Source organism: Dermacentor variabilis, unplaced genomic scaffold (assembly GCF_050947875.1).
Source record: "Dermacentor variabilis isolate Ectoservices unplaced genomic scaffold, ASM5094787v1 scaffold_12, whole genome shotgun sequence".
NCBI lineage: Eukaryota > Metazoa > Arthropoda > Arachnida > Ixodida > Ixodidae > Dermacentor > Dermacentor variabilis.
In genome coordinates, this window is record NW_027460280.1 from 15,810,743 (window position 1) to 15,835,993 (window position 25,251).

Consider the following 25,251-nt stretch of genomic DNA (forward strand, 5'->3'; position numbering starts at 1 on the left):
AGTCAGCATGATGTTTTGCTTACTCTTGTCTGTACAGTGGTGCAGTTTTATGTCGGTCCGTTTTTGAAAGTCATGCCTGCCTAATCGCATTTTCATTACACTACCAAGTTTCCTTGGTCCGTGGCATGTGAATCAAAGCGCAGTGCAGTGCAGTTCATTTGCCAAGTTGAATAGTTCTTACAAATTCAGAGCTGCATGTAACATAAACAAGAAGCAAGGCGTGAACATGGGAACAAGCAGGTGCTAAGATTGTGGCATTATACTAAACTAAAGTGTCTCTTGAGGTGCCATCTATTTAGATGTCCAAATAGGTGTGATCCAGACTGTATCGATAGTAAGCAGTGCCCAAGCATTTGGCTTTTATTAAATGCATTCCATAACAGTGCATGAAAGTACAGTAAAGGAAACAGTTTTCCGTAACTTTTGAGATAGCAGTGTGCTATTGTCTGCACAACGTGAGCTCTGATGTCATGGTTCTTGCACAGTTTGATCATCACTGCTTGCTGTTAGAAAAGCTGAACACCTTGTGCTGGAGCTAAAATATGTTGTACACCTATGTTTGGTCAATTTGTGAGGGCTAGTTTCCTATACAGTCGAACCCACTTATAACGATATTCAAGTGCCACAAAAATTCCATTGTTATAACTAACAATTGTTATTACTGGGTTGTGTGAAAATATCGAAATTGGGGATGGCAGAGCTAGTGTGAGAAAACTACCGTACCTACTTGCATAATGATCGCACTCGCGTAATGATCGCACCCCTGAATTTTGTCGTCAAAATTTGTTTTTTTTTTTCTTCTTTCCCGTGTACTGATTGCACCTCGAACTTGTTGCAGCGATATGTCGTGTGCCAAGTCTAACTAATCATTATCGTGCTTACCATCTGTCGAATGCTGTGAAAAAAAAAGCTACAACGAAACTTGCCTTGGCTTTATTATTTGTAGGCTTTATAATGGGTTGTGGTCAACGACAACAACAAAAAAGGCGCCTTTCGATTCTTGTCTGCACTCGTGGGCACGCAACAAATCGCGAGCGGCAAAGATAGTAGCCACGTTTACACTGATACGTTAGAAGTGTACCGTGTTCATATGCCGACGCTTGTAACACAGCTGAGATATTAGCCTACCCTTAGCGGAAACGTGCTGTATAAAAATAGTAGTGAAGACAAATGCCGCAGTTTCCGCAGCATACCCGCCATGTGTTTCTACGTCACTGGCAGCTGAGCGTACCCATCTCTGTTTCTGTCCCCTCAAAGTGGACATGGCTATGTTACTGCCGCAGACTTGCTGATATTAATGATATTATACATTACGGATACGAAAGAAACTATTTCAATGCGTATAATGTACTCTTGAAAAGAAAGAAAGTCCCGTTCAGAGCATTATGCCCCAACCACTCGCACGCGTCGGAAAGCTTCGGCACGTGCCGAAGCGTCAAAAGCGGTGGTCGGGAACACGGCGAAGCGTGACGACACGCAGCGATTATGTCTACTGCCGATGCTAGAAGTTTGCCGGTGCGAGGCGACGCTGCGCCGACATGCACCAATGAGAGGCTGCGACGCGTCGCAAGCGCCAACCAGTCGGAGGCTGCGAATCCTCCGGCTGCTATGCCTATGATGGCTGACCATGCGAAGGCGCCGGCACCAACGATCGTCCGAGTTCTTTGGACGTGCGACGCGTGCGACAGTGTTCCTGAAAGACAGTGTTGTAATAGTAGGCCGACAACGACACGACCGACCAACCGACGACCGTGGGTTGTGGCAGCGCGACGTGGATCCGAAGTGACTTCGAACGACGCCGACTAATCCAACCTGCCCACTGGGTTCCGCTGGGCTCGGTACGATCGTCTGCTAAAACAGCCAACCGAATCACGATTGCCGCAACGTCTGTGCTTGTTGTATGTGTATTTTGTTGTGCTCAAAACGAATGGAGACATGTTTACGAGCTCCGAAGTCTGGACAATCAGCACTCGCCTATCGCTGATGTTGTTTACGTTACGCGTAGGCCTAGCGCGTTCATCGAGTTCGTAACTGGCGAGTGAAGGAACCCAGCTGAGAAACTCTGTCAAAGGAAATTAATTTTCAGGTCCATTTGGTGCTACAGTGATTTCAAATATGGCACTCCTGACGTCGTGTGATGTGGTGAATGAACCGTGTGGAACTTGGGGTGGTCAACCGCGGCGTGTTTCGTGTGGTGTCAGGTGACTCAAGTTTAACGGGCAAGTTCTGCGCTGTTTCCAGTGGCAAAGATAACTTCCAAAAGCGAAAGACACTAGTAGCCGGACTATGGGAAGTACTTACATTATCAGCTGTGCCGCCCGTTTCAGCTGACACTGCGCTCTTCTTTTCGGCATGTGAATCCAGTTCAGTACAAGTTCACTGTGCGCCTTCACTCACTTCTTTCAAGTGCATCTGTCTTTTGGGCTAGTCGGAGATAAATTGCTCATGTAGTAATCAAGAACACTGATGCACTGAAGCATACGTGACAACGCAGTCATGTTTGATTCAGTGTGTCCTTACACTTACACTGCAAAAAGAAATCTGTTTGCAACATGTGTCCCGTGTGCAGTGCATAGCAGAACCTGCATCATGCAAGACCTATGCATATAGCAGCGTATACCATGATTGCTTCGATGCCTGCTTCAGAAGCAGCAAGTACTAAGTCGGTGAAAGTGTAATTGATTTTTTATCTCACTTTTTGTTTATGGAAAGTGTAGCTGCTGTGAATGCATCATGTGAGTGAAGTCGGTATGCTTAAACTGCTGGAATCCCTTCAGCTTCTACTAAAATGTTTCTTGCTGCGATACTATAAATTGTAGTCAGGACAAAGATCTACTCAAAACTAAGTTACTAAGGCATCTGCGCAGAATGTGTTTGATTAACAAGTTAACACTTCCACAACAATATGCCGATGCACAGCGTATATGCTTGCAATAAATACATTCCGTAAAGGTGAACGACTGGGCCTACAATAACAAACTTTGTAGTAGCACTGCGAAAAGTGCTGCGATGCGTTTCAGCCACAACAAAACTGCTGCACGTCCAACCTACTTCCTTGGAGGCACCTCTATAAAGACGGTTCGGGCCCTTCCCATTCTGGGTGTAACATTTAGCTCTTCTCTCAACTTTTCCGCATATGTCACCAGCACTGTATCTAAGCATCGGCCCATTCTTGGGTTTGTGTCCCGTGTCTCCCTTCCTTGATGACATAAGGTTTTCCGAGCACTCTACGCTTCTATCATTCTGTCACGACTTGAGTACTGCTCATCAGTATAGTTCCCGTACCAAACTCGCGACGCTAACAAACTTAAGCTTGTTCATCGCCGGACAACACGCACCCTCTACTCTCGTCTTTTTGGTTGTCGCAAGCTCATGCCAGCCTACGAGGATTGCCTCAAACCCCTCAAGTAGCACACCCTGCAATACCAGCACAACATTGCACTAGTCTATACTGCAGGGTGCTTGACGGCTCTCTGAACAGCACTAATCTTTCTTCAGTTCGTCTGAACAAGTGGTCAGCACAGCCCGAGCCCTCATCGCGCCTCTATGGCCCGACACCACGACTCCATGATTATATCTGGCATACAGAGCTTTCTTTTCACCCCCCCCCCTTGTCCATTTGGATTCTCCTTCCTTGGAACCAAACTGAATTGGCACTCCTGTGTATTGTGCACCCGTTGAATGTGTGTGTGTGTGCCGTGCTGTGTTATTGAGCAAGTGTGTGTGTGTGTGTGTGTGTGTGTGTGTGTGTGTGTGTGTGTGTGTGTGTGTGTGTGTGTGTGTGTGTGTTTGTGTGTGTGCACGCGCGTGCGCGTGTGTGTGCACGTGGAGGGGAAGGAGGTGTCGTCTGCATCCTGCAAATTCCTGTTCTAGATGGCTGGTTATCAGACGCTCTAACATACAGGCATCAGCCTTTCTTTTAGTCTAGAGTGCCAAGTTACCACTAAGATTATTATTATTATTATTATTATTATTATTATTATTATTATTATTATTAGAATCACCACTACGACCACATTGATTGTGTTGAAGCCAGCGTGACATAATTCAAAATATTTCTGGAGCTTTGTGCACTCTCACTCTTCGAAAAAGAGTGCCAAAGATGTACGTGTTCTTCATGAAAATAGTGGTGTTGTCTCGAACACTGCTGATGCCTTTGCAGAACATTTCTGTTTGCTATATGGTGTGAAATATGCTTCAAGTAACCTTCCTTCTCAGTCTGGCACAGTGTGTACGCTATCAGTCAATGAAAACCTTGTTTTCAAGTGTATGAAGTGCCTTAAACCTTCCCTTTCTTGTGGTGTTGTTGATGGTATTTCTTACGCAGAGCTTAACCCTTTGAGACGCTGTCTGCACAATTGTGCACAGCAGGAGAGTCCATCAATAGCAAAAGCACTGATGAAAGTAATGGTATTTAAAATGTGTTTCATACATCTTGAAATATTTATTATTGAAACTGTGCTGCAATTCTGAATAATGTGCAGAATGTTTTAGCAAAATCAGTGGGAAGGTAGACTGCTGGGTGTTTTTACTCTGTGTCAGTATGTTGTATGTAGCGGGTTCGCTTCTTTCATTGTTCTTTACAATATCATGCACCAGGCATAATTTTCAAGTGGCTGGATAAGTGCTTTTCAAGCTTTTCAATACAAGAAATAGTGCATGTTCTCATATTTTGTGTTCCTGTAGTGAGTTTTCACATGAAGTTGAAATTTCGTAAACATGACAAAATTCGCTAAACAATTGAAAATTCTTAATATTTTCTGCAGCTGTACGCTTTCTACGATTCTGAAAATGCAAGAGATTGGGTGAAAGCAACTTTTCAATCAACGGGATAAAGTGGCATCTGAAAGGGTTAAGATGTATGGAAGCATACTTGTTCCCTGTTCTCACAAACATCTTCAATAGTTCCCTAAAGTTTAGTACCTTTTCTAGCACTCGGAAGGTAGCATGGACATTGCCCATGCGCAAATCAGGTGCTAGATGTGCAGTTACTAACTGCCGACCTATATCTATCCTCTGCAGTTCGTCAAAAGTGTTTGAATCAATATTGGATTCCTTGCTTTCTGTTAGTGCTAAGAGCATTTCAATAAATGAACAGCATGGCTTTCTGTGCCGACAACATAAAACTATTTGAGACTGTGAACAGTGTTCACCACTGCATCAACTTCCAAAAAGACATTTTTTCACTCTCAAACTGGTGCAGAAACAATAAGTACTCCTAAATGCTTCCAATACTATGGCATTAAGTTATATGCAGAAAACGCACTATGTGAAATTTTGATACACCCTATGTGATGCTCCACTCCTTATGGTCATGAAATGAAAGATCTTGGTGTGTACTTCGACAAAATGGTAAGCTTCTCTTCACATAGATAATTACACAACATGCCCTTCACGCTCTTGGAATTGCATGCTGTATATTGCATGATTTTCACTCGCCTATTGTGTTTATTTGTTTCTCTATCTTGCATTTTTTTTTGTCTACTACATTCGTGTTTTCTGCACATTTTGTCTCACATAGTGCTCGTTAAGTACACCAGTACAAAGGCTCTCTAGCTGTTCCTGGGCACTACAATAGAAATTTGAATGATTGATTATTATCGTAGTATAAAATAATGCTTTTTCAGTATGTACTAGTATACTATTTCAGTGCAGTAGCATTTGTGCACTTAAAAAAAAGGGGCATGAATTAATAAAGTGCAATAATAATATGCTATGTGCCTGATCATATGCATTGTGCTATTAATTTCGTCTGAGTAATAATAATGGTTAGCTACTGTATCCAGTGTTGTGCAATAAACTATGCCACAGCAATTATTGCGTGCCTCACAGAACAAATTGAATATATCTTTCTCAGTCAGAACATCATAGCAGGCTGAAAACAATAAAACAATTTTTTCTTGTGGTGACGAAGTGTATAAATTGTGAAAATAACCTGTTTATATATTTCTTATACTATGCAAATGAGCTGCTCCCATACATTCGAATAAGCGCTTCAATAGTACGACTTGGCAAAGGGCAACGAAAGACCCCTATTAAAACCCTCCAATTCTCAAGCTTGTATTATCTGACGGTATGCTACTTCATTAATGTAAAGAAAGACAAACTTGACATGTGGAAACCAGTTACAATAGAACATGGCCCTTACACTGTGAAAATGTTTTGTAGCAATACACTCAATGTGAAGGCCTCCGGATGCAGTGTTGATGCATCAAAACAACCCAGAATAATAGAGGTGATCCATGGGCTAGATATAACAGAAGCAAGAATCGGGGGGAGACAAGCTACGAATTACATAAATTTTAGCTATTCTAGACTTTCTTTTGTGAGTGCTATAGGTGTTTCAATTCTTTTTTTGTTGATTTTCTCAGAACCCACTTTTTCATGTTCCTTTCATGCACCAACAAGCATATTTGACACGGATGCTTTATCTGTAACTGGTTACCGTATTTCACCGGCTACAAAATGTTAAACGTTATCGCTCGGTGCAGTATGCGCCTGAACGTATCGGAAGTTTTGCGTATGTTATCGATGGTTCTGTCTGTTGTCGACGAACCCTGTTAATCTGATTGCATACGCGAAACGAATTGTATAGTAGTTTCTGGAAGGCGTGCGGGCACCAGCGAATGGGCTGTAACTTTTGACCACTGATGTATGCAAACCAACGCGCTTGACCCGCAGACGAGATTTTCGACGATTGCCGACATTGCTCGCCGCTATCGTTGCGATTGAGTCTGCGCTATTCATTTACCATCACTACTACGTGACAATATTTCCAACACAGATTTTTTTCAGTGATACTTTGCATGCCTGATTCTTACATAGTTGGCTGTGCAATGAGCTACCAAAAAATGAAATGGTACAACAGTTTTTGATATGATATGGCATCGTCGTGCAAGTGTTTGCAAAGCGATCTTGCAGGCAGACGACTCGCGAGCGCTGATGTCGATATTTTGTGTACTATTTTTACTTCAAAAATAAAAACAAACTCTTACGGCTGGCGTATATTCATTATTCAAACATGTTTTTTATATCTAAAACACATACAGATCACTAACTTATTGTTTCAAGCTTAGTTTACAGCAGGCTGTTTTAGGCCGGGCTTTGACGGATGAAGATAAAATAGTCCAGCACCAGTGCGTCGCAGCCGAGGAGCGAGCTTCAGCACGCGTCGGAGCTTCGCTCCAGTGGTTGCGTGCCCTCTTCCTCCGACCAACGCAAAGCGAAGCGTTCGCTTGTCGGTGCGCACCGAAGCTTGCCGACGCATGCCAGTGGTTGGGGCATTAGACTTGCTCCGTTGGCCGCCATTTTTGTTTTGATGTCCCGCACTGTTACAGCGGCAGCCGCCTATTTGTTGACCGGTTGTCATCCCTTAGCAAATGCTGGATGAAAAAAAAAATTCTGTTTTCGCGGGGAATTTAACCAGCGTAATGATCCTACCCCTGAATTCGCAGCAACTGCATTTTACAAAAATGAGCTATCATTATGTGAGTAGGCATGGTACAATAGCAGGGAGGCCAGTGCCTCTTCCCACCACCTTCCTCTATCTGGCTGCTGATTGCGTCCACTCGTTTAACTGCTTCCTGGGCACTCCCATCGCGTGTAATAAGCCGCAGCTGTCGGCGTTATGCGAAAAATATGCAAGCGATATGTGAGCTCTGCCGCGACATCGCTTTCATCATCATCAGCAGCAGCAGCAGCAGCCTGGTTACGGCCACTGCAGGGCAAAGGCCTCTCCCATACTTCTCCAACTACCCCGGTCATGTACATCGCTTTGGTGACACCAAAAGAGACCATTTAAAAAATGCGAGAAGGTTGTCGCAGCAGCCTGTGGGCTTGAGAAATCCAGAAGAAACGCTGAGGCGAGATCGCCAAAAGCATCTCACCACGTACTTCTCACTGGCTTGCACGAGAAAACTCGTGTCGTCAGCCTTGCATGCTTTATGTGAAACTTTCTGACATTGTTCTCCAAGGCATCCAGGTGCACCACGTAGTGCAGCGAAAGGTTCCTCGCAAAAACGAAGTGCCAGAGGGACTGAATCATATGCCGGGCTTCCTGTGAGGACAATGTTGAGGCAGCCTGCCCTACCACGTCATTTCTGCCATCATCGCCGTCGCTATCCGATGCAAGCATATTCGCAACGATCGCTGTATCGGTTAGAAGCACTTAGTTTCCAAATTTATAGCTGTGCAGTTTCTTTTCACCGGCAACGTCGTGCATTGCTAATGACCAGCAGGTGGATTAGCCATCTTCCGTTTCGACGGCGAGTCACACGAGGCTGGGATACCACGATTTCGTCGCAACAAACAAAGATGAACCCGAGCGATGAAATCTATTTACAGCACTGCGCTGAATGAGGAGCCAGCGAGCAGTCTGGGAGAAGTGCAGTTGACGCAGTCTATTCGTGTTTCGGGGTGGTGGAAGGGCGATGCGAGAGAGGCTCCAAAGCATTTCTGTAAGGAATGTCTTGAATAAATCAATAAAGAAAGAAAGAAAGGTGCGTAAAGAAGGCTGGGGCAGCGGTTGGGGCAGCGGGCCATCGTTCAGCCGCTCAAATTTCTCATTTTCTTTTTTATTTTCAAGGCTTTGGCATTTCACTACCGTTCGGCACAGACACCCAGCAGCCAGACTTCATCATTATAACCGATAATTTAGCATCGGGGCATTCTAGTAAGCGGGTTATTTTATCGTGGGAAACAAAAAAATTGACAGTGTAGCAGCTTCTCATTGTTATAACCGATATATTGTTAAAACCGGTATGGTTATAAGTGAGTTTGACTATAACAGCAGCTTGCTCCACTGTAGACTGTAGCTGAAAGTAAGTTGTTCCTTGCAAGGTTCATGCAGCGTTTTTAAAATCACATCTTCAGGGCCTTGAGACTACTGTGATTTCTTAGGGGCACTTGAAAACCTTTAAGATATATGTTCATTTGATAAATAAGAAATTAATGCATCTGAAGTTTTCGCTATAGCCTGTACAAGATAGCCTCTGTTTGCCCAATGTAATGCATTCAGAGAACACAGTAATTAACCCACTTTCTTTTTTTACTAGAAATGGAAGTGTGGGAATATCAAATTGTCAATTTCAAGGTGAATTCAAATAATGACAGGGTGTCTACCAACCGGGAATTCTCAGGGATTTTTAGTAGTCTGGAAAAACTCAGGGAAAACTCAGGGAATTTGTGCCTCTATCATATTAAATTAGCTGTAATTTTATTGAAAAGGTCGAAAGTCGCGGTAATGCTGGCTCGAGTAACAGAGCGGAATCGTAACTAATCGTCTTTGACGCCCTGTCGTCGGCTGGAGGAGTTGCCAGTGTAGAGTCAACGACCGACTTTCCGGATTCTCGATCATTTGGATGGCTTCGTGGCACCACCACGTACCCCATAGAATCAATGTATCAGAACGTCTGAAATTTCGGACGCAAGAACTCTTTGCCGTCCGATTTTCCGGACGTTCCGCATAACCGCAGGTCCGAAACGGCATTAATAAAAGCCACGACCGCTGCCATTTTGATTACCTCGCTGCCTCGAACCGGCGCTATCGCACGCAGATCCGCTAGCAGCCGTAGCCACCACTGCGGCAACGCTACGCCTAGCTGCTTCGACGTTCGCTATTCAGCTTTATTCCGTTCGGTGCCGTGTTTGTTCATTTCTCCGCTGTCGGCAATAATTTTGGCTTCGAAGCTCAGAAAGCACGACGCATTCCATAATGCTGGTCCCTGAAAGTTAGTTTCGCCTCAGTACAGTCGTGTAACGCGGTGAAGCATTAGCAAAAGTATTGCGGTGAAGCTTGACAAGCGTAGGAAGGGGCAATTGTCACAGGACACAGTATGTATTCCTTAATTTTACACGCGTGCACCCGCGCTCAACTGTCGCAGTAGGAGCACCGGTATGCCTAATAAGTGTACTGACAAGCATTCAGAGCTTTTCCAGGCGTGCCTGCATCGATTTGAGCCCTTAAGAGCAGTAAAAGACATGCATTTTTTTCGGACTGCCTGATTTTTCGGAAGTTATCGCGGCCCCTAGGGGGTCCGAAAAATTGGACGTTTTACTGTAAACTTACCACGAGTATGCTTCAAATGGTCCATAGTGCGAGCGCGCGACAAAAGGAGCACGAGAAAAGAAAGGACATACGCATTGAGGAATGAAGTATGCGGGCGCTTCTTTGAAGGAGCCTGAGCTCAAAAAATACTTGGCTGACGCCGAGATGCAGGTGCGCCTCATAGAGAACAAAATAAACTCTTTAAAGCAGTGAAACACAACAGTGAGGCGTCGTGCGCAGGCTGAGAGTATATGTGAGGACAGTTAAGGTTGACTTACGAGCTGTTGAGAGAAACTCTTAATTGTGACAAAATTAGGGCCTCATACCACTGAGCTTGCAATCAATTAGTATAAATAGCTCAGACTCGAAAATATTTGCTTCTGTATGCATCTATTTTTTATTTGTATTTGAGAATGTCTGACTCGATTTGCCATTTCTTTCGAAGACATCTTATTTGCTGTGCATTTTACTAACCTCTCCCTTCTATTCTTTTTTTGAATAACATAAACACTACTCCTTAGTATTCAAATTGGATTAAGTCGGTTCTTTTAAAAAAATTTTCATATGCTTACTAAAGAGTGACAGCATCGGGCGATAGGGTTGCAGCCCGTCTTGACATAAAACATAGTTCTGCATCACTCAGGGAATTTCGCAAAGGCACTCAGGGAAAACCTGGAAAACTCAGGGAATTTGGAAATGTCAACTTGGTAGACACCCTGAATGAAAACCAACTGCAAATCGAATATTTTTTGAATACGAATACTATTGGTTTGGCAAAAATTCAATTTTTTTCCCCAACCAGAGGTATGAAAACAAAAGTCAGTTTATTGCACACCAAATAATGTACAGAAAAATTATGCTTTGTGGTCCACAAAATTTGCAATCACAACACTTTTGCATGACAGCATGGTAACTGCCGTTATTTAAATGTTGTCATGAAGGAACAATAGCTGCTCGACATGTTGGGGATCAGCTACACCCTCCTGCATGTCACAATTCCTTCAGACACCGAATAGAGCTGCTCACTGGAAAGACATATTGTCTGGTTTTGGCAATTATTTCTTTGCAAAATGAGCCAACAATGGGCACCATGCTTGCATCACCACTCACATAGATCTTCTTTTTGGTCCAAAATTTCATCATATGCATATTTTTCAACCTGTGCATGGAAGTGAAAATTGTTGCTGGTTGATGAGGCTATCAAATTTTTTCCACAGTGCTGACCTGAAAGGAGCCTCTTCAGAAGCTTTCATTGTTAAGGACATACCTCGGTTTCTTGGTGTTAAATTTTCCTTGGTTCGTCTAAAGCCAGGTTTTTAATCCAGTTTGCCATTAAAGTATCCTGGCGGTACCCGACCAGTTTAAAATGAGTGTCTAAAGACTGTCAAGTTTGCTATTTGCTCAAATTTATAGTTTATGAACTGCTTTTCAGCACTTAGCCATATTAGTAGCAGACACAAAGGTTTCCACCTGATGGCAGCTAGTGCCCAGATGCATCAAGAGGCAGCACAATTTTGTACTTGAGCTAATAGTGTCGGGTAGCCATAAGCACCAGCAGGGGCCCCATGCTTCACTACAAGGCAAAGAAGCTTCACTGCAACACAGCCTGTACGCTTCGCCGCATGACACTGCTGTAATGCGGCGAAGCTAACTTAAAAACCTGACAAAAACAATTTTTAGGGGTTCAAGTATTTGAAATAGTAAAAGTATCTTTCGAATGGATTATTCGAAGTTTTCAAATATTTGCTCACCTCTAGCCTAGAAGGGACCATGAAAGTGCCCAAAAAGTTTGACTGTTGGGCCAGGGTGAACTAACTTGAAGGGAAAAAACAATGATATTTTAGGTGGCCAGCAGCTGAAATGCTCATTGTTGCACAAGGTATGGCAGTATTTTTTCCAAATCTTTATTAATTGCATGTTTTGAATTTTTCAGTAGAAAGTCCTATACTTGTAGCTATGCAGTGAAAGTAGATTTTACGGCCTACCAGACCAGCCTCACTGGCAGTCCACAAATGTAAAGAATGCACCAAGTGCACAAACAAGTTTGCAACTTGCTGTGGGCCACATACATACATTTTGTTAAGCTAGTGTCAGCAAAGCATATTACAAGAGGTGTGATGTGGTGACATCCAACATATAAATTGTGACTCGCATAGCTTTAATATAATGCTCAGCAGCTGAAAGGCAGTTGTAAAGCCAACAAGGCTACAGAAAATGTAGCTGGCTCTGTCATTTACAACAGTGGTGTTCATGACCTAGTGCTTGCAGACTTTGCCAGAAAAATCTAACAAACCAATGTGTGGTGCCCAAATTTTCTGTCATTATTGTACACTGATGCTCTGAAGCTCACGGTGGTGCCACCACCAGATGACCTATGTAACGAGTCCAAAAAGGTGCTTTGCTCCACCTGGTGCAGTGTGGCACGTGACATGTATGTCAGTGCCTGCACACCTGCAGAGCTGTTCACATAGACAACTGCTGCTCAAAACATGTAGCTGCCATTTTGTAAAAAAGCCATGTACCTCTGTGCTTCCAGACAACTGGTATTTGTTACATTAATGCCTTCTGTGCTGTTGTGGAAGCCTTTCTTGCTTTATGTTTTTTATGCCTTAGTTCCTCAACAAAAAGCACAGTGATCTGGCATGTCTTCGCATTTCTTCAGGTGTGAAAGCTCAGTCCTGCAGTTTAGTATGCCTGTCTCTGTGTGTTTTAAACAGGTAGATATGTGAGTGAAGGTGAAGAAACATACCTCTTTGCATTTTTCTCAAATGTAATCGCAAAAGGTGCAGCATCGCAGTGTTTGAGATTCTGTGCTTCACATGTTGGTAACTTCTGTTGCCAAGTTTCAGCATTTGCTTTTTGATGGGGATGAAATGCAATGAGGGACATTTTTGTTATCAAAAGGCACGCGCCATTGTCTCAGGTGCATCACACAGCCGCCTTTGGAAGCATAATATCGGGAGGTAGCTGGCCGTGATTTGACCTTCCATTTCCAGGTTTTGCAGATTGTATAGCTTCAGGGACCATAGACAATATAAGTGCTCTTTTCTAGCATAATGAATGAGATCCAAGATGCTTTCCTACTACAGTCGAACTCACTTATAAGGATCCCAGATGTAGCGATCTATTAGTTATGACTACCACAGTTCAGTGCATTTACAATTTTCCGGCTCTGCCTATTGGAACTGCTTCCAGATATAACGAATGCTTTTTAACCCTTTCGCTGTCGGACCTCTCTGGCCGTGACGCCCCCCCAGTGTTGGCTTGGTTTCAGGGAACGAGCATAACAGGGAATGAACATAGCAATTTATTTTTGATTATGATTGGTATACAAACAACATAGTCAATGCAATATGCACATTTCAGTGTTCTGCAGCTATTGTAAGTAAACATCATCATCATCATAAGCCTGACTATAACATCCTTTCAACGTCCGAATCTGACGATGCGGAACTCGCCTCTTCCTCGCATGAGACTGTCCGAGTCCGAATCCGAGCTCGGCTCATATTCTGAATCGGAATTGAGCTACCGCTCCAACGAGCAGACGAAGGTCCGCGCGCTCAGCCATCCGAAAGTAACCACGCGCAGGGAGGATGCACTTTCAGTCGCCCGCACAACGGAGAGAAATGGGATGTTGCGTGATCAAGAGACAGAGGGAGATGTAAAAAGGCTAAAACAAAGTTCGAAGGGCTTTACGTTTACTGCTGCAAGTCTGAAGCGAGGATGCGGCGAGAGAGCGAAAGCAGCGATCGAGTGACTCTTTTCGGAGAGGCAACGGCGCGTGCCTCTGAACTTGACCCGCCGTAGCAGACACACCAACAGAAGAAAAATAAAAACCTTCAAACCAGTGGAGATGGCAGAACAACCCTCGAACCCATAACCATACGCGTGCGATGCATGATACAGCGAACACGGAGCCACCGCGCCACTCAGCAAAGAGAGAGGGGCGAGTGGCAGTCACACCGTACTCTTTAATACATGTATTAACACAGGTTCAGACGAAAATACGAACTTGTAGAAAGAATCAACAGATGGCGTGGCCAGTCCAGGAGCGCCAGCTTTGCGCTCAGGCGCGAAATTTTGAACGCACGATAGAGAACGTACCGGTACGTCAGTGACACTGTGGGGGGGAGGCGCAAAGACGTACTGGTACGTCCGTGACAGCGAAAGGGTTAAATCGCCAATGAATGCTTCGAACTCTGTCACAGTAAAAAGAGGGTGCACACAAAATCACCCTCTGTTATTGTGGCTTGGCTTACGGAACTGTTGAGTTCGTTATAAACAGATTCGACTGTACAGTCGCCGACCGTTTATTCAGACCTCACGAGGACTGCGGAAATGTCGAAATAAACAGGTGTCCGAAAAAGCAGATTAAGAAAAAAAAAAGAAAAATCCTTTATTTCCACGCACTTATTTGGACTCGGCAGTAGGCTTGACGAAATCGTGAATGCTCCATTCCACACTGTTTCGTTTACGCGCAGTCAGATAAGTCTTAATCTCGAAGAGGGTCGTACGGCAGCTGAAAGCACAGTCACTGCTTGTACATGCTCCGCATATGACGGCAGTGTAGCACATGGTGCATCATCGTCCGGCGGTGCAGCATAAACCTGCTGAATGATCTCGCCATCGTCGAGTTCCGCGCATGTCAGTACAGCAGTGTCAGCACCTGTGAAACTGTCAAATGAGACAGTGTCCGGAATCGCAATGCAACCACTGTGCAGGTCTCGGCAGAACATTTTCGGCGTCAGTAGGGAACACATCGGAAGGCAACAAATCCTAGGCCTCCCAGTACCCGCTTGCTGGCATTCCCCAGCGCATGCGCGGGCACTGTTGGCGCTATTAAACACTTGACACAATGTTTCCGTATGCCACGTTGGATCACCGCAACCTCGACACAACATACAAAGCAAACACCACCACGGCGTCACGCCGACACCAGTTGCAAAAACGAAAAACGTGCCCTACTCGCAGCGTCGTGCACGAAAAAACAAACAAATCATCTGCTGGACTGTCTTGACATGGCTTACTAAGCTGAGACCGAAACTGCTGTAGCAACTCTATCAAACCAGGCAGAAACGATGATGAGCGGGGTTTCCAGCAGTGCCATTTCGTGGGGCAGCAAGGAGGCTCCGTTCAAAACCAAAATGGCGTTCAGCAAGTCGAACCATGCACCAGTCAGAGTCGGTGCATGGTGCTCTCGATCGAGTTGGCCAAGGAGTGTCCGAAAAATCAGACAAGAGGTTGCAAGGTGTCCGAACTTTCGGCAGTTGTTATACATTATGGTCTATGGGGAGAATGGCGGTGCCGCGAGGTAGACCAAATAATCGAGCATGTCCGAATTTTCGGAGTCCGAAAAATCAGTCAGCGACTGTATCTTGGATCTCGCACTGGCATGCACTTTCTCTGTCAACAGCATTTCAGTAAAATTGTTGTTTTGTGTAGGTCGATTTTGCTTGACTAATGTCGACACATATCCAGCATGTATCACATAAAGTTCTTTGTGGTCACCGATGGGTCAGAATAGTCAACTTGCTTGAAGAGAGTATGCAACATAAACTATACTTTACAAGCTGTACTGTTTCAGTTCATGACCTAGCCTTCTTTGTGCTTGCACCAGTGGCTAATGCACTCTTGAGTGGCACTGGGTAAGTAGATTATGGCAGTCAGGAGAGCCTTGACTTTTGGTGAAACCTTGAGCAGCTAGTCATATAAGCTGCCAACAAACAATGACACCAAGGGCAACGTAGGGGAAATTACTCGTACTTTCTAATTGAATTAAAAAAGTTATAAATTAATGGATATGAAAGTGGATGAAAAAAAACAGCTTGCCACAGGTGGGGAACGATCCCACGTCTTCGCATTACATGTGCGATGCTCTACCAGTCAAATAATCAGGCTCTACCAATCAGCGGTAGTCATACCAATCAGCGGTGGTCATACAGGGCATTTTTTTCTTTGTTTGCTTGTTTTGAAATTCAGCATAGCTTAAATTAGAGATGATATATAGTGCTTGTTTCCTATTTCGCAAAAATAGGTAAGTTGTGAGCTTACTGCAACTTTCAGAAATGTCATTGCGTACCGAGAGTGCTAATAGTATGCAGTGCATAATATGCGCTATTATTCGTGTCATTGCGTTTGTCAGTCGCTTACATGGTCTTTTTAACCTAAGGTCATTTTCTTTATATAATACTGTAATAGCTTTACCGAGGAGAAAGAGTTGCACTGCATCTGTGGATTGTCAGCAACAAGGCTACCTTCCAAAAACTAGGAAATATAGCATACCCACTAGTGTCTATGATGTGGGGATTAAAATTTTTATTGTTTTTAAAGAAATGCATTTATTCCAAACCCTCCCTTTTTTACTACCCCCACTGCCTCTGCCCCCATGTACCTTTGCAAAAGCAGGGTGTCTACCAACCGGGAAAACCGGTAATTCTCAGGAACATTGAATAGTCTGGAAATACTCAGGGAAAACTCAGGGAATTTGTGCTTGTATGAGGGAAAATTGGGTGTAATTTTTTTGAAAGAGAACGAAAGTCACGGTATTCCTGGCTCAAGTAGAAGAGGAATCGTGAAGAATCTACTTTGACGCCATGTCGTCAGCCGTAGGAGTTGCCAGTGTACAGTCAACGACTGGCTTTCCAGACGTGCAATAATTCGTACAGCTTCGCGGCACCATCACCTACTCCATGAAGTCAGTGTATAAGAACATCTGAAATTCCGGACGCAAGAACCCTTCGCCGTCTGATTTTCCGAACTTTTTGCCGTGACCGCAGGTCTGAAATCGCATTAATTAAAGGCACCGCCGCTGCCATTTTGATTACCTCGCCGCCTCGAACTGGTGCTCTCGCACACAGATCCACTAGCAGCAGTAGCCACCACCACAGCAACGCTAGGCCTAGCTGCTTCGACGTTCGCTACCAAGCTTCTTGCTGTTCGAGGCAGTGTTTTTCATTAAAACAATTAGCCACTGTCAGCAATGTCATCGACTCCGCCTTTGTCATCCTCGTAATTGTCTTCAAAGCTCATAAAGCACGACGTATTGCATAATGCCGGTTCCCGAAACTCAGCTTCGCCTTAGTACAGTAGTGCTACGCTGTGAAGCATAACAAATGTGGAAAGGGGCAGTTGTCACGGGATACAGTATGTATTCCTTAATTATACACACGTGCACCTGCCATCTCCTGTCACAGTACAAGCACCAGTACGCCTAATAAGTATACTGGCAGGCATTCAGAGCTTTTTCGGATGTGCCTGTGGCGATTTAAGTCCAAAAGGACCCCTCCCAAGTTCTGGCCATTTTGAGCTGACAAGCACAAAACATGCATTGCGTGATAACAGTCGTGTTTGCAACGCATTACATCACTACGCACCGTGAAAAGACCTGAAATATCAAACCGAATGCCGTTTTTCCTTCTCCTCGCGGCTGCTGCGCTCCAAGCCAGAGGATAACGTAAACGTGCTAGTGCGCCTACGTACACATGTTTGCACTGTGATGTCGCTCGTGGTGACACGTGACTTCAAGAATTATTCAAGGCAGGATCTGTTATTTGTGTAATATATTGCTTGAATAGACGAATTAAAGCTTAGAGAAATAATAAAACACACAAACCGAATGTCTGGATGTTTTTGTTTTGCTTCAAACCGCAGCCAGAGAGATGCACTTCCGTTTTATCTGGTTGCTTTCATGTCGTGCAATTGCCCGCACAGACACCGAAAGCACGGGATCATGCTCTGTGATCCGCTTGTGTCTGCCTTGTCAGACATTGCAGTGTCACGCTGTCCGTAATGACTTCACTCATTTGTGAGCTGGCTAGGCCTACTTCAGCACCGTTTGTCGTTTGTGGCAAGCTATTCTCGATGCTTTCTGAAGGAATGGAGCGCTTCTGAAAGTTATAAGCTGATCGCTTCTTCTTTTCGCCAAACTTGTGCCTCGTGGCGAACTTCCCCGGTGGATCGGACATAGTTGGGCACTTGTCACAAACTAACGAGACACGCTGTCGCGTCGCCAGCGAAGTGGAGCAGACCTATGGAGCAGATGACAGGAACCTCGTGCAACCAACCGTAGCACACGTTTTTGGTCACGTGCGCTAGTCAACGAATCGGATCGCGCATTGGGACTTTCTCTTTGCTACCCAGATTCCAACGTCACTGGCGTACCGACGGAGTCACTTTTGGCGGGAAATTAAAGAAGGAAGGCTCCTCTTTCCAACGAGACCAAGATGGCTGCGATCGCGTGCATAGAAGAGCTACGCGCCGCAATAAAAAAGGGCTGTTTTTTCACGAAATTCAGCTCACAGTGATGTTATGAATTGATATTGCGGACGAAATACTCTTTCATGAGATTCGAAACTTGGTGAGTTAAAGGAATATTAGCTGTAGATATCGAAAATTTTATTTTCAAAAAATCAATTTTTTTCGCCGCAAGGAGCCGTGTGCCCCCTTAAAGGAGCTTGAGCTCACACAATAAGATAAAGTGTTGGCTGATGCCGAGATGCAGGTGCCCCTCGTGCAAACAAAATAAACTCTTTAAAGCAGTGAAACGCAACACTGAGGCGTTGTGTACGGGCTGAGAGTATGTGACAAAAATTGAGGTTTACTTAAAAGCTGTTGTGCGAGAGAATATTACTTGCGAGAAAGTTCTGGCCTCATACAATTGAGCTTGCTATCAATTGATAGAAATAGCTCATATTGAAAATATTTGCTTCTGCAAGCATCTCCTTTCTGTTCGTATTTTAGAATGTTCAAGTCGATTCGCAATGGATTTTACCTCTTTATTTTTTTCGAAGGTATTTTATTTGCTATGCATTTCACTAACTCCTCCCTTCTGTTTTCTTTACACTACTCCTTACTATTAAAACTGGATTAAGTAGTTTTTCTTTGTTTTTAAGATACTTGCTAGAGAATGACAGCATCGGGTGACGTGGTGTCAGCCCGTCTTGAAATAAAACAAAGTTCTCTGTCACTCAGGGAATATTACAAAGCCACTCAGGGAAAACCTGGAAAACTCGGGGAATTTGGAAATGTCAACTTGTTAGACACCCTGAAAAGGATGAATAGGTGGACTAGTTGGTAATGCATTATAATAAAAACTTGGATCGCTAAAAACACAAAGGACGTAGAAAAATAAACACACACCGCACACACTCGGTGTGTGGTGCGTGCTTCTTTCTCTACGTCGTTTGTGTTTTTAGTGTTCTAAGCTTTTCTTATATGTAATACCTTTGCAAGCCCCACAGTTATCAAGGCATGTTTGCAATGTTACCCAATGCCCTTGCAAATAAAGAAAAAAGCTGAGGCAGGTGGTTTTTTGTAGAGACATAGGAGAATGAAGGAACACTTATATAAAAATTGGCTTTTATTGCAGGAATCCAGAACAAACTTTTTCTTTGAATAGCTTGCTGTAAGCACTGATCTGAAGCATATGCTTAGTAGGATGCAATTAAAAAGAAAACAGCAGTTAGCAAATAGTGTCCACAGCGTCCTGTAGCACTCCACTGACCTACGCATTAAAAACAGCTCTTCAATGTTCGACTATGTCAAAGAAGCCAGAGGCATAAAAAGTCTTAAGCTTGTAATTTCTTATGGCCGCTGGAGCAATGAAGTATGGCATGAAGCCTGAGTACACGCAAGAGTGGAAATCACAAAAAAAGACTACTTCAGGGCACCTTCAGAAATAGCAAATATTGATGTTGACTAGAGTACATTACAGCATTGATATAATGCACGACACCAAATATCTGTCATTTAATAAGACATTTCATAATAACGACTGCATATTTAATACTAACAATAAAGCTTTATCTCCTTAACACAACCATGAAAATAATAATAATAATAAACAACGAAAATAATCAAACTGCAGGGAACAAAAAAGAAGCAGCACATTCTTGAGTGTAGCGATAGATTGTCATCATGTATTCTCTTTCTGTTGGTTGTTCTTTAGAAATAAATTAACCAACATTCCAATTTAATGAACAACATTTGTTCACCATAAAGTTGATAAAATTATCGATGACACAACCTGGGTAGCCAATGGGATAACTAGCCCAACTGATGTCAATTGGGACAACTATGTCAATTCGGAGAGGGCGACTGAAAACTCAGTAGACTGATGCCTCTGCGATTGGAAGCGATGCACATTTTGAAAACCTTATAATAAACCACATGCCTTACATGGGGCACTTAAATGCGTCACTTAATGATCAGAAGGACCTACCCTAACGACTCAGTATGTTTGTACAGCATCGCCAAAATTGTTTCAAGGTCCTTTTAGACACACAAGAATTGGTTTCCCCTTAGATTTGGGGGCAGGTTAGAATCTGGCAAATGCGGTATTCTGTCTCACAGTTTACTTCCAGAGTTTACGTTGTAGAGGGCACTAAAAATTAACGATCTAATTCTTTGTAGCAATGTACATGCTGCATGGCGATTTTTTCCGGTGTTTAAAGAAAGACGCAAAATACGAAATCAAGCCACGTGACTGCGCTTATACACGATCGTATTGAAGTGCTCTCAACTGCGCTTCGTGCGAAAGAACAGTGCATGCGGACCATGCGGTTGCAGCTCTAGGCATCGGCTTCACAGTGCGTCAGCAGCTTTGATGGTGGCACACAGAAAGGAAGCACCGTCATCCTTGATAGGCGATAGGCTCAACGCATGGTAGAGCATGTTAGAATACGATAGCACAAGAGCACAGTCACATGGTTTTATTTCATATTTCATGGGCTTCCTTTAAACGCCGGAAAAAATCACCACGCAGCATGTACAAAAAATTGGATCGGTCATTTTGAAATGCCCTCTACAACGTTAGGAAATGCGCTTGGCCCTAAAGGGAATATTAAAAATTTTGCATAATTGATCTTAGTTGATTAACTAATTAAGCACAATATTTAAAATATCCTAAGGAGCACCACACGACGGCAAACCATATGTCTTTGGTTCAAGTTACGTGAAACACCTGGTATATTATCAAAGTCACAAAACGGAATAAGCAGAAGAATAGGCCAGAGCAGTAAATTATTGATAAAGAGGATCAAAATGAGGAACTTCGGTGAATACAAGAAAAAAAAAATGTCAGTCCACATGCTCAGTGCTGCTGGAAGTTGCTTATGTTAGTTTCAGTAGTGATGTGCAATGGCTGATTATGAATGAACTTGCAAAATGGTGTGACTGGCATGTTGGGCGCTTATCTTTGCACGGGTGATCATGGCTTGGAAAAATGGCTGCAGGAGACAAAAAGAAATCATTGTGAAGAATTGCATGATGGTAAAGCTTGTGAAAGAGTGAAAGACATGCGATTTTGCAACAGTGTGATAAGCTTCCTAACTGAACTAGACTTCTCAGTGATATAATGCTAGTATGACGTAAGTATTCAGAAAATATAAAGCGCATAGCACAGTTCTGCAAGGATTCAGTGTTATGAGTTACCGTATTTACACGATTGTAAATCAGCCCGAGTGTAAGTCGACCCCCCCATATTGCGTATGATAGGGAAAAAAAAAGCATACCTGAGGGCGCATTCGATAACGAAAATTTATTAGTAGCTGGCATGATCACTGAACTACTCATCTTCACTTGCACCATCCTCACTAGTGTTGCCATCGTCATCACTGCTACAGTCTCACAGCGCATCGGCGTCCATCGAAATTCCACGTTTGGCAAACGACCGCATCACGACATATTGTGGAACAGCAGTTGGCGTAAGTTTGCGGTCTTCTGCCGCCAGCCACTCATTGTACTCACGGCGGAGCAGGTCCTTAAAAGGCAAAGATCCGGGCTTGTTTCATGACTATGTCGCACTTCACTGGCAGAGACCGATCACGCATTTCAGCGACGTACCCCGCAAGCTTGGCCTACAGCTCTGGAAAGCATCTAGTCTTCAGCCCATGGTAAATTCTTCACTTGCCGTCACAGGGGAAAAGTTTGCTTCGCTGCAGTCGCCACTCTCGCACCACCCATTCAGAAACATTGAACTTGCGGCCTGCTGCGCAGTGACTTGTTTCTTCGGCGTAAAGGATAGCAGCCCTCTTGAACGCTGCTGTGAATGAGTACTGAATGTTTAGTGGGGCTGGAGCACTCATAACAACTGAGGAAGCATGGAAGTAGCACGTAGCCTTGGTAAATGTGTTATCTATGTTGCTTCGTATGAAAAAAAAAATTCGATGTTCCAAAGGTAAGACGTCACCGCGAACCATTATCAGCAATCAGCAACACATAAATGAAACGCCGCCGAACCATTATCTCCTGATAACAGCGTAATAACTGCCAATCCTTTGCAACAGTGTGTGGCGGCAGCGCTTGGTGCAGCATTCTCGCTGACTTGAGTCACGTAGGTCTGCTTCAACAGGAACGCTTGAGCAGCCGTTCCCATGGGGAAGACATAGATGGTCGTTCCAAATCATTGAAACAGGTGTAATGCACGTGGTGGCACACGGGCGCAAAAACGAGAGTGCCACCATCGTGGCATCTGATATCGCACTGGTACAGGCAGCAGCGTATGCCCAGTGCCATGCTGTTTATGCTGTACGCCTCCCCTGGAGGCGTGCTTTGAAAGCCTGTGACCACGCATGTTCATGGCTTCCAAAATCTGCATGCAGCAGTTGCTCGCTCACCTCGAAAGCCGTATTATCATCGCAGTTGGACTGGAGCGGGGCGCATGCTGCTGTGTGCCTAGGGTACGTATTCTCGGACAGTCACTTTCGGCAATACTAGACAGCTTTATTTGGGTGTCCGCAACCACCCATGTCCGCAGCGCACGAGGTCATGTGCATGTAGCGAAGCGTATGTGCACAAAATGACAGTACTTGGCCGGACGCAAAAGTTGAGAAGGGGATGCTGACTTGCATGCGCAGAAGCCGACAAAAAAGGCACCTTTCGATTCTTCTCGTCCGCACTCATGGGGACACAACAAATTGTGAGCGGCAACGTAGTGGCCACGTTTACACTGATACTTTAGAAGCGTACCCTATTCATACGCCGACGCTTGTAACAAAGCTAAGGTATTCACCCGCCCTTAGCGGAAAAGTGCCGTATTAGGATAGTAGTGAAGACAAATGCTGCAGTTTTTGCAGCATGCCCTCCATGTGTTTCTATTTGACTGGCAGCTAAGTGCACCCATTTCCATTTCTGTGCCCTCAAAGTGTACACGGCTACGTTATTGCTGCAGAATTGCCGATATTAACGATATTATTCATTACTGATATGGAAGAAACTGTTTCAATGCACCTAATGTACTCATGAAAAGAAAAAAAAATCGCATTTGGCTTGCTCCGCCGGCCGCCATTTTTGTTTTGGGTTCCCGTATGCAGCGGCAGCTGCCTGTTTGTTGACCCGCTGTCATCCCGCATTTGCTGTGGGATGAAAAAAAAAAATATGTTTTTTGCGGAAAATTTAACCCACCTAATGATCGCACCTCTAAATCTGCGTTAATTTTTTTGACAAAAAATTGCAATCATTATGCGAGTAAATACGGTACTTGTCCATAATTTTGCGTCTACTGAATGAGCTAGCAAGGTTACTGGTAATAATGTCATGGTCAGAGAGACTGTCAATGTGGATCAAGTTAGAGCAAAATTCGGGATTATTTGTCAAAATTAGATCCACAATATTAGCAGATGAAGCCGTCATCCATGTAGGACAAGTGATTAACTGTGTTAAAGAAGTCGAGACAAGTGTAAAGAAAACTCTTCTGTTAGAGTTGGTACAACAGATAACATTGGCCATTTAATACTCAGAAAGCTGAAAATCTCTGACAATAAGCAAGGCACAGTTCGAAAAGCGATTGGCAACAAGGCTGAGTACTCTTTGAAATTCGTCTGAAGATCTGCTGCTCATATTAGGGAGTCTATAAAATATATAGCAATGAGTAATAAACTGAAATCACGTTTCACTGTGACCCATGCACATTCCGAAAATTTATTAATTGGAACATGTGTGGCAATAAACTGTTTTCGAACAGCCACTAAAACACCCCTACCTTTCTTACTTGTACTTACTAATTGAATTAAAGAAATTATAAATTAATTGCAAAGAAAGCATATGAAAAAAACTTGCCGCAGGTGCAGAATGATTTCACGTTCTCGCATTACACGTCACATCGTAATGCGAAGACGTGGGATCGTTCCCCATCTGCAACAAGTTGTTTTTTCATCCACTTTCATTGCGATTAATTTATAATTTCTTTAATTCAGTTAACAAGTACAAGTAATTTCCCCTGTGTTTTCCTTTGTGTTTTTTATTAATCATATCAAGGCGCCTCATGATATGATTAATAAAAATCGGGCCCCTCGGTTAACCCTTTCTTCTCATCTCTGCCTTTCTTGTGCTTTCGGTCACAACGAAAAAAATTGCTTGGACCAAGTGCACAAAATAAGCTTATTGGGCACTGAGTCATCAAGCCAGGTTTCAGTGAGTATGACTAGTGATGCTAAGCATGAATCGATGATGGATGATAAGGCGAGAGGCTTAGGGAGCATGCTTCTGATATTCGTGAATAGGAAGGAAATACTGTTATCGCGTGAATATTTGTGCTGGGTTAACACAACTAGTGTAGATTCCGATGATCGATTATTGCACGTGCATCAATCTGCAACGCTGCGTAAAACATGTGTTACCCGATTGTCTTCAGTGTCCCGCAAGTAAACGTCACTATTAATGAACAGTTTATCAAAAACCACCTTAACCCTATCACTGTCTTACTTTAGAGAAGTGCAGTAGCTTGCATCGTTTATCCCAAACAGCGTCGGAATAGCCACATGCAATACTGAATTAATTATTTTTCAGCTTGTATTCATGGCTTAGTAGTACCTTCTCAGCTTTATCATTAAAAAATTTTGCAATTGTCGGTCAGTTCCTAGATAAACGACCCAAACGGGGAGCTCTGGCAACAGGAGAAGCTTTCAAGCCTAATCTGCTATTGTAGAAATCCAGTATGAGTTGCTCGAAAGTGCCCCCCATTTTTCATTTTATTGCGATAGCAATTATTGGACACTCCAGGTGCATTTTTGCTGTAGCTGTCGATGTCAGCGTCATTGTGCATCGTATGGTGTATGTGCAAGTGAAAGCTTGTGAAGGACGCCGACGATCATGGCTCAATCTGGCGCACGTGAAGGAAGAAAGTGGAGAGCAAACACATCGTCTTCCGTCGTGCAAAAGGTTGTGGGGGGATGGCAAGGAGGGAGGGGGAACAGCGTTGTGCTCCGGCA

At 43.8% G+C, this 25,251-nt stretch overlaps 1 protein-coding gene across 9 annotated transcripts in view; it reads left to right on the forward strand.

Moving 5' to 3' along the window:
* LOC142566104 (WW domain-containing adapter protein with coiled-coil-like) overlaps positions 1 to 25,251 on the forward strand; it is a 448,398-nt gene that overhangs the window by 389,498 nt on the left and 33,649 nt on the right. The gene's annotated exons all lie outside the window — the stretch shown is intronic.